This window comes from Notamacropus eugenii, chromosome 1 (genome assembly GCF_028372415.1).
Source record: "Notamacropus eugenii isolate mMacEug1 chromosome 1, mMacEug1.pri_v2, whole genome shotgun sequence".
NCBI classification, from domain to species: domain Eukaryota; kingdom Metazoa; phylum Chordata; class Mammalia; order Diprotodontia; family Macropodidae; genus Notamacropus; species Notamacropus eugenii.
In genome coordinates this window covers 117,941,242-117,952,560 of record NC_092872.1, presented here as the reverse complement: position 1 = coordinate 117,952,560, position 11,319 = coordinate 117,941,242, and positions in this window count along the sequence as shown.

Sequence of the window (11,319 nt, the reverse complement as noted above, 5' to 3'; positions counted from 1 at the left end):
TGACCTGGAAAATAGATTCAGGAGAGACAATTTAAAAATTATGGGACTACCTGAAAGACATGATCAAAAAAAGAGCCTAGACATCATCTTTCATGAAATTAGCAAGGAAAACTGCCCTGAGAGTCTAGAACCAGAGTGCAAAATAAGTATTCAAGGAATTCACCAATCACCACCTGGAAGAGATCCAAAAACAGAAAATCCTAGGAACATTGTGGCCAAATTCCAGAGTTCCCAGGTCAAGGAGAAAATATTGCAAGCAGCCAGAAAGAAACAATTCAAGTACTGTGGAAATACAATCAGGATAACACAAGATCTAGCAGCTTCTACATTAAGGGATCGAAGGGCATGGAATAGGATATTCCAGAAGTCAAAGGAACTAGGACTAAAACCAAGAATCACCTACCCAGCAAAACTGAGTATAATACTTCAGGGGAAAAAATGGTCTTTCAATGAAATCGAGGACTTTCAAGCATTCTTGATGAAAAGACCAGAGCTGAAAAGAAAATTTTACTTTCAAACACAAAAATGAAGAGAAGCATGATAAGGTAAACAGCAAAGAGAAGTCAGAAGGGACTTACTAAAGTTGAACTGTTTACATTCCTACATGAAAAGACAATATTTATAACTCTTGAAACTTTTTAGTATCTGGGTAGTGGGTGGGATTACACACACACACACACACACACACACATAGAGACAGAGTGCACAGAGTGAATTGAATAGGATGGGATCATATCCTAAAAAAATGAAATCAAGCAGTGAGAGAGAAATATATTGGGAGGAGAAAGGGAGAAATGGAATGGAGCAAATTATCTCTCATAAAAAAGGCAAGCAAAAGACTTTTTAGTGGAGGGAAAAAGAGGGGAGGTGAGAGAAAAACATGCAGTTCACTCTCATCACATTCCACTAAAGGGAGGAATAAAATGCACACTCATTTTGGTATGAAAACCTATCTTACAATACAGCAAAGTGGAGGATAAGGGGATAAGCAGGGTAGGGGGGATGATGGAAGGTAGGGCATGGGGAGGAGGGAGCAATTTGAGGTCAACACTCTTGGAGAGGGACAGGATCAAAAGAGAGAATAGAAGTAATGGGGGACAGGATAGGATGGAGGGAAATATAGTTAGTCTTATACAACATGACTATTATGGAAGTCATTTGCAAAACTACACAGATATGGCCTATATTGAATTGCTTGCCTTCCAAAGGGAAGGGGTGGAGAGGGAGGGATGAAGAGAAGTTGGAACTCAAAGTTTTAGGACCAACTGTCAGGTACTGTTCTTGCTACTAGGAAACAAGAAATACAGGTAAAGGGGTATAGAAAGTTATGTGGCCCTACAGGACAAAAGAGAAGATGGGGACAAGGGCAGAGAGGGATGATAAAAGAGAGGGCAGATTGGTGATAGGGGCAATTAGAATGCTCAGTGTTTTGGGGTCGGGGGAGGGGACAAAAGGGGAGAAAATGTGGAACCCAAATTTTGTGAAAATGAATGTTAAAAGTTAAATAAAAAATAAATCAAAAAAAAGAAAAGGAAAAAAAGTGCCTTTAGAACTCTTTTTCAAAGCTCTTAATGTTTTCAAAGGTCTTAAAGGGAGTTAAATGAGATAAAATAAGGGCCTAGGGTGGTTTTGTTCTGTTTTGATCATCCTAAGTAAAGACAGAATAGGAGGGAAAAAGGAAATATTCTGGTGAGAAATGGAAGAGAAAAGAAAGGGAATTTAGTGCTACAAAAGGTGGAGAAAGGGTTGGGGAGAATAGATATCCCATGAAACCTGGGGTATGATGGTAAATGTTTAACAATTGGATCTCCAGAAAAAAATGTATACAGGACACACTTTTAAGCTTAATTTGCATTATTAGCATTTTCTCTATTACTTTCTTCAGTTAAGACAATAGACAAAACAATAAATCAAGCCCTGATTTGTAGTATTTGTCAATTTCCAAGATGTAAATGCTCACAGTGAAAATTTTAAATCAGCTCTGGCTCCAGCACTGAAAACTGAACTCTAGACTTTTTCACTTCATTGCCTCCTTACCTAAAGAGATAAGCTATATAGGACCCATACTTCTCCACTGAGAAAGGATTATGATATAAAAAGGAGGTACCTTTGTTTACTATAAGAATAACGATATTGATCCAGGGTACTTGGTTTCTCAATTTTTCTTGAATATTAACAGATAGTATTTTAGCATCTTTTCCTTGTTTTAAAAAATTGTTTCTAGCAGTTTTGAACCTAAGAATGCAGAGTACAGCATTAGCATTAACAGTTTTTCTTTTATAATTATTTTGCTGTGTTTGAGCTTTCCATATACATTATGGTCATTGGCACAATTTGGGATTTCTAGGAACCCTGAAATGTTGGGGTAGTAACCTGGAATGAAATCACACACTCAAACCTTCTTCTAGTCAAGTGACAAGGTTTATTATAACAGTAACAGAAGCAGGCAGGATTCCTAGTGATCCTGAAACTTAATGGGGGTAAGACTGATGCTTACATACAGAAAGGACAGTTGAAAGGATGTGAATGGGATTAAGGAGTGGTAAGTAGTCTGGGGTGGGCCAAGTGTGATAGTAAAAGGAATGTCAAGTCAGTTAATTAGGTGATCTAGGTGGGCTAGGTGGGGAAACCAGTGATCTGGGCAGCTGAAATGTATAGGAAAATTCAGGGACTGTGTTGCTTTAAAAGATATGGTCTTCTCCTTTTAGGGGTCCAGGTCCCTATTGGTCCCCATCAGTCATTGTGTATTTTTTATTGTTTACTTTTACTCTGCTTTACTTCATGAAAATGTCTTCAGCTTCTCCCTATAAATCATATTTGTCATTTCTTAGAGCACAGTAATATTCCATTATACTCATGTACCACAATTTGTTCAGTCAATCTTCATTCTATAAACAATGACTTTTTCACCAGTTCTTTGCTTTCATAAAAAATGCTGCTATAGATATTTTAGTGTTTATGAGGACATTCTTTTGATAAATAACTTCATTACGGTATATGCTTATAGTGGAACATCTGGGTTAATGGCCATGTATACTTTAGTTATATGAGCATTCAACATAGAATACTTGCATATTTTGTCATTGCTGCCGACTTGCTGGGTGTGATTTGAAATCTCCAGATTGTTTTGACTTGTATTTCTCATTATTCATGATTTAATTCATTCTTTCATATGATTACTAGTAGTTTACAATTTTCCTTTTGAAAACCATATCTTTTGAACACATCTTTTGGAGAATATTTTGGGTTACATAGATATACATGTATGTATTATATATAATATGCATACCTGTTAGTTATCTAAAGATAGAAATTTAATATAATGTTTTCCCCATTTTATTTCTAGATGGATTTTCTTTGTGTAGAAGCTTTTGAATTTCACATAATCAAATTATATATTTATCATAATTGCCTATATCCCTTGTTTAAGAATACATCTTTTTTTGTTGTTGTTCAGTCTTTTCAGTCATGTCTGACTCTTTGTGACGTCACTTGTGGTTTTCTTGGCAAAGATACTGGAGTGGTTTGCCATTTCCTTCTCTAGTTCGTTTAACAGATGAGGAAACTGAGGCAAACAGGATTAAATGACTTGCTCAGGGTCACACAACTAGTAAGTGTCTGAGACTAAATTTGAACTCAGGTCTTCCTGATGTCTACTGGCCCAGCACTGTCCACTGTGCCACCTAGCTGCCCATACATCTCCAAACCCAGACCTGCACAACTTGATGGTAGGTGGTGACCAAAATTAAAATAGGCTAAACTTCTTCAGGTCACAGATAGGTTTCTAGTGGCTCACTATCCAAGTAAAGGTACAATTAATGATTAAACTATTTCTCAAAAAAGCTTTTTTTATTGACACATGATCTGCAAACACTTCTTTATGAAGTCACCTTCAGTAAGACTTCCTAGTAGCAGCAATTTGTTTACAAATCTGAGAACTAATCTTAGTAACCATCTCATTCTCTGAGTTTGCTTTCTTGAAAAACCAGTTTCCCACTGAGATTTTTCAGCCATTTGGATGCTATAATTTGTATTTCATTGATGTCCAATTTGCTTAAGGATATGTTGATTTGAAATGGTGATGAAGATTGTATTCTTCCAAAACAGCTATTACTTCTCAGCAAACTAGGAACAATATATCTCTGACATAAATAAACAATAACTATTTATCCACTCTGGATTAAACACTCTATGTTCTGATTTGACCTTCTATTTCTTTTTATCACCCATTTTATGAAGTTACCCCAAAAACTTTAATGTTAGTACCAAAAAATCCCCATAGCAACTGCTCACATACAAAGAAATACTAAATGTCTGAGCTTGGAGAGAGTGCCAGACACTCACGTAGCTTGGAGGGCAGCCACAGGTGAGGGAAGGGAAGATGCTCTCACATCATAGCCAGCATCAGTTGCTTTGGCGGCATGGTACACACATTTTGCCCCTTTTCAATACCAGTAACGACCACAAACACATGAAAAGATATGACTCTTGCTCTTCTCAGACTAGAAACAGACTGGCAATGGTTGGTTGCCCTGGGTCATGTGACAAACAGGAGAGAGTGTGCAGTGGCAACCCACCTGCCAAGTTTTATGATGGTCACACTAATGACTAGTGGGGACACAATAGTGACTAATGGAAGATGGGCTAAGCAGGGCACAGACAAAGCACTCGTTACCTCTTTACCTTCTTTTACATCCTCTACATTTTTCAAGGGACACATTGTACACGCCTGTCCTAACTATAGCTGTGAATGTTATATGTTACACCCCATCTGCCCAGATTTTTACTTACCTTTTTTATATGATTTTTCCACCACTGGAATGTAAAGTCCTTGAGGTTAAAGAACATCTTTCTTTTTGCTTGCATGTGTATCCCAAATGCACAGCACAGTTCCTGACGTAATATATATTTAATAATTAACTGATAGATCTCTCAGACCATTTTTTAAATAGTATGATCTTTAATATTCAGATCACAAAGTTAATTTAGAATTTATTGAAAAACATGGTGTAAGACTTTGGTTTAAGCCTATTTTTTGTCAGACTAATTTTAATTTTCCTAGCAATTTTAATCAAATAGGCAATTCTTTCCTAAGCATGTTATATTTCTCAAACATTGTTTATTTATTTAACATTATTTATCAAACATTATTTCTGATTTTCCCTTGTCTAGTAGGTTCCATTAGTATACTTAAAAAAATTTTTTTAACCAATACCAAATAGTTTTGACAACTGCTGCTTTATAATAATATAGTCCAGGTTCTAGAAGTGATACTCTCCCTTCATTCTTACATGTTGTCATTATCTTCCTTGATATTCTGATTCTTTTGTTTTTACAAAAGAATTTTGTCATTATTTTATTAAGTTTGTAAAGTACAACTTTGAGATTTAATTAGCATAGCATTAAAACTGTCATTCTTCAGAGTTCTAACAAAGCCAAACTTTTCAGTTAGGTTGTATCCATGTTTATTTCTCTCAAAGCGGGTGGCAAGCATGTGTCCATGCAGGGGAACCAGTTTGGTACAGAGCTTCCTTAGGGATTAGGGTGCACAGTTTATATATCCTTTCAATCAAGGTTGATATCTTTTCAGCATCATTTCACCCTGGGACAGAAAAAATTTATCTGTACAAGACCACTTGCAGCCATACCATTCCCAGCCTTGGGCTATCTAGACAAAAGAAACCGTCTCCACCCAAGTTTGATTAGATAACAACTGGCTTCCCCATTTTAGGTTAAATTATTAGTAAACTTGGGTAGGGGGCTGACCAGGATAAGGAGAGTCAATGCAGTCTCATTATCAGCAATGTCTTTCTGAAGAAAAGCTGAACTTAAAATCAGGATTTTGGAAGAAAGGAGCTGGGGGTGATGGGACCATGCGACCTGGACCCCTAAAAGGAAGAGATCATGTCTTTGAAAGCAACCCAGTTTCTGAATTTTCCCATACATTTCAGCAGCTCAGATCACTGGAGTCTCTACCCAAGGCACTTGGTCCACCCCAAGTTCACCTAGACTACCTAATTAGCTTTCTTGACATTCCTTTCATTGTCACACTTGACCCACCCCAGACTACTTACCACTCCTTAATCTCATCCAGATTCTTCTATTATCCTTTTTGTATATAAGCATCAGTTTCACTGCCATTAAGTTGCAGGATCACTAGGAACCCTGCCTGCTTTTATTGGTGTTATAATAAACCCTGTCATTTGTCTGGAAGAAGGTTTGAATGTGTGATTCATTCCAGGCTGAAATATAAAACAAAAATTTTTGAGAATAATTAGTATAGTATTAATATGAATTGTTCTTTAAAAGTTTTGGTAGAATTCACCTATGCAAGACAGAATTTTTTTGTTTTTTGGTTTGTTTTTTTCCTTTAAGGCTAAATGCATTTCCTTTTCTGAAATTGAATTAGGATCTTTTTTTTTCTGTTAGTTTGAGCATTTTATATATTTGAAAGTAATTCTTCATTTTATAGTCTCAGTTTTTAGAACTGTGCATAGTAGGCCATGATATTTTACTGGTTGTGATTTTATCTTGTTCGTTTGCAATTTTGATTTTCTGCTCTTCTCTTTTTAATCAGGTTGGCTAAAAGTTTGTCAATTGTTACTTTTCAAAGAATTAGTCTTTACTTTTACCATTTCCATGGGATTTTTAGGTTTCAGTTTATTTTTCATTTAATTTTCAATGTCTTTTCATGATTATTTTGGGTTTTTTGACTTTCTAAATATTTTAAAATGTTTATTCAGTTCATTAATCCTCTCCTTTTCTAGATTACTGATGTATGATTTTGGGGAATATAACTATTCCTCTAAGGACTGTTGTAGTTGCATTCCAAAATTTTTAGTGTCTTATTACATCATTGTTATTTTCCTTTATGTAATTATTATTTCTGATTTCTTCCTTGACCCATTCATTATTTAGGAATTTGTTAAGTCTCCATTTTGATCTGTGTTTTGTTTGCATTCTCTGAACTGATTACTATTTTTACTGCATCCTATAAAGGATATGTTTACTATTTCTGCCTTTTAACACTGTTTGCAATATCTACCATAATAAATAGTCAATTTTTATAAAAAATCCATGTGATACTGAATATTTTTAAAAGGCTCATTTAGAAGATGCCACAGATCCTTTTAGCTCTAGTTTCTCCAGCAATTAATTCAGTTCTAGATTTTCCCTCTTGTTTATCTTTCTCTTAGATCTGTCTGAACATGAGAGGATATAAATATTCTTCCATTATAGTGTCTCTATGTCCTTTTGGGTTGTTTGGTTAAGGTAAATAACTGATATTGATTTGTTGTCTGTAGTTCCATTAAGCATTATATAATTTTGTTTATCATTGTTTTGTTAATGTATTTTTACTTAATTTGAAGATCTTTCTTACCCATTAATAGGCCTATGTGACCTGCTTAAATCACATGGAAACCTAAGTCACATGTGGTGGGAGAAGCAAAACTTGGAGGAAGTTGTTGAGAGCAGTTAGAGCAGAGGGAGACGAGGGCATGAGCAGGCAGATAGCTAAGATTGTCAGTGTTTATTTGTGGGAAGGTTCCAGCTTTGGGAAGAGGAAAGGGGTGGAAGGCTTGGGAATGGTGGTATCCCTTGCAGTGATAATGTGTATTGACTTTTTGGTTACTATGATGGATTAGGCTTTCTGGTGTTGGAATAAATGGGGTTATTTTCTGCCTTCTATATAGACAGTCTGTTACATTTTATGATTCAGAACTACACCAGCATATTCATAGCCACTGTAGGTGCTGTCAGTATTGCCTTGGCAATACATTTGTTATCATGAACAGGATTGCAGGGTATAAAATCTCTACTTGGAGGCAGAAGGGGTTTAGAGGAAGAAATGGATATATCAGAATGAGAGGATTTATCTTATTCCTCCCTAGCAAGAGAATGGACTAAAAGCACCAGACCCTGTGAAAACTGGGAACCAAGGTTACAGAAGGGAGAACCTAGAGATCTGGAAAGATGTTTGCAAGGAATACCAATAAAAATGGAAAGAGGGGTGGAGCCAAGATGGCGGAGTGAAAGCAACAACTCACCTAAGCTCCTGGACAAACTCCTCTGGATATCTCTGAAAGGAGAATCTGACCAGACTTTGGAGGTGTAGAATCCAGTGGGTGACAGACGTTAACAGATTCGGAGCCCAGGTTGGACTGGAAGGTCCACGGGAAGGATCTGTTCCAAAGGGGTAAGCCCCCAGCGCACAGCGCAGCGTGGTCAGCGCAGCAGGGCGGAAGGGACCTGAGAAACCCGAGAGTGGCGGGCGAAACCAGCGGAGCAGGAGACAAGCCAAACCGAGCCAGTGAGAGCCGCTGACCGCCAGATATCAGCGCAGCAGCCCTTGAAACCTTCAGCCTGAAGACTAAACTTTGGTAGGTCACCTATTGGAACTTCCGGGAGCTAGGATGGCGGAATGATCAGTAAATGCTCTCTCCTCCCCCCTGATGACCGTGAAAGAACCATAAAATTCTTCCCCAGATAAATCCTGGATCAGCGGGAACAGCAGAAGGGGGCAAATAGTCTCATAACACCAGAGGCTAGAAAAAAAGCAAAGGGGGATTCTTCCTATTGTGGCGGAGGCGATCTGGAAGGACAGACGACCCAGGGCAGAGAAAATTCGCACTGAGACCCAGGCAAGCCTCAGAGCCAGAAGACAAGCCCCAAGAGGGGCGGGAACATGCATTAACTTCTAGGCGTGCCCCAGCCCTCCAGGGGAAAAGGGAAGACAATAGGGAAGCTGGGATCACCATCCCCTGACCTTGCCTTTGCCTCAGGTCAGCTGAGGAGATCTCCTGAGACCAGACCACCCCTCCCACACACCTAATAAGCTAACCCCAGGGTTGATCTGGGAAACAACAACAACAACAAAAAAAAAAGCCTGCTTTCAGCCTAGACACACAGCAGCCCAACTTAAAAGATCTGTATCTTCTGACTGAAAGAACCAAAAGCTACAACACTCAGCCAACATCATGAATCAGAAAAAGCAGACGAAAAGTGAAAAAACCATAGAATCTTTCTATGGGGATAAGGACCACAACACAAACACCAAAGAGGTCAGAGCTGAGACTGTACTTCCATCTGAAACCTCAGATGGGACTATGAATTTCTCGCAAGCACAACTAGATTACCTGGAACATCTGAAGAAGGATATAAAAGAAAAACTGGCCAATGATCTTGAAATTATAAAAAAAGAATTCACTGATGAGAACATCACTCTGAAAAGGAAAATTGAACAAATGGAAAAGGAAGTTCAAAAATTAACTGGAGAGAATAATTCCCTAAAAGGAAGAGTTAATCAAATGGAAAAGGAAACCCAAAACCTAATTGGGAAAATTGAACAGATGGAAAAGGAAACCCAAAACCTAACTGGGAAAATTGGTCGAATGGAAAAAGAAGTACAAAAATTAAATGGAGAAAATAGCTCCTTAAAGGGAAAAATTGGTCAGATGGAAAAGGAGATGCAAAAGCTAACTGAAGAAAACAATACGATGAAGATTAGAATTGGGCAAGTAGAAACTAATGACTCAATGAGGCAACAAGAATCAGTCAAACAAAATCTAAAGAATGAAAAGATAGAAGAAAATCTAAAATATTTAATTGGAAAAACAACTGACCTGGAAAATAGATCCAGGAGAGAAAATTTAAGAATTATTGGCCTGCCAGAAACCTATGATGAAGAAAAGAGTCTGGACAATATATTCCAGGAAATCATCAAGGAAAACTGCCCAGAAGTACTAGACTCAGAGGGCAAAATAGTCATCGAAAGAATCCACTGTTCCCCTCCCGAAAGGGATCCCAAACTCAAAACCCCAAGAAATACCGTTGCCACATTCCAGAGCTATCAAGTGAAGGAGAAAATACTACAAGCAGCCAGAAAGAAACAATTCAAATATCAAGGACACACAGTCAGGATCACACAGGACCTTGCAGCTTCTACATTAAAAGATCGAAAGAATTGGAACCCAATATTCCATAAGGCAAAGGAGTTGGGACTTCAACCAAGGATCAACTACCCAGCAAAGTTCAGCATAACATTTCAGGCAAGGAGAAAGTCATTCAACGAAATAAGGGATTTCCAGAGCTTCCTGACCAAAACACCAGAACTCAATAGACAATTTGATATTCAAATGCAGGTCTCCAGAGAATCATAAAAAGGTAAACAGAGGGGAAAAAACAAAAACAAAAACTTGCTACTCAATTAGGACAAACTGTTTACCTCCCTATAAGGGAAGATGAAACCTGGTAATCTTGAGAACTGTGCAGCTATTATGATAAAAGGGATATATGTAGAGGGAACAGGCATAAAGTAAATGATGTCATGTCAAAAATATGATTTAAGTATGAGAAAGGATTGTAATAGGAGGTGTGAAAAGGGGGAAGCAGAAAATGGCAAATTATATCACAGGAAGAAGTACAAAACTATAGTAAAGGGAAGGAGGGGAGGGAGATGAGCATTGTTTGAGAGGTACTCTCATCTGATTTGTTCAAAGGAGGGAACAATAATCTTAAGTAGATAAGCCTAACTAGCTCTATAGGTAGTAGGAGGGGAAGGGGGAAGAAAGGGGAGGGTGGCTAAAAGGGAGGAAAGAAGCAATAAGAGTAAAGGGGAGTAAAAGGGAGGGGGGCTAAAAGAAGGAGGGGAAGGCTGCAGGAGGAGGGGGAGAAAAGTGAATACTATTGAGGAGGGGAAGGGAGACAGGAGAGCTAAAAGCACAAATGGTGGGAAAGAGGTTGGAGGGAAATACACAGATTGTAATCATAACTGTGAACGTGAATGGAATGAACTCTCCCATAAAACGGAGACGGATAGCAGAATGGATTAAAAGCCATAATCCAACAATATGCTGCTTACAAGAAACACATTTGAAATGGGGGGATACACATAGGATAAAGGTCAAAGGATGGAGCAGAATATATTGTGCTTCAGCTCATGTAAGAAAGGCAGGAGTAGCAATCCTAATCTCAGACAAAGTGAAAGCAGAAATAGATCTAATCAAAAGGGATAAGGATGGAAACTATATCCTGCTAAAAGGCACCATAGACAATGAAGCAATATCTTTACTAAACATGTATGCTCCAAGTGGTATAGCATCCAGATTCTTAGAGAAGAGGTTGGGGGAGTTGAAGGAAGAAATTGATAGCAAAACTATACTAGTGGGGGACCACAACCTCCCCCTCTCTGAACTCGATAAATCCAACCTCAAAATAAACAAGAAAGAGGTTAAGGAGGTAAATAAAACTCTGGATAAGGTAGATATGATAGATCTTTGGAGAAAATTAAATGGGAATAGGAAGGAATATACCTTTTTC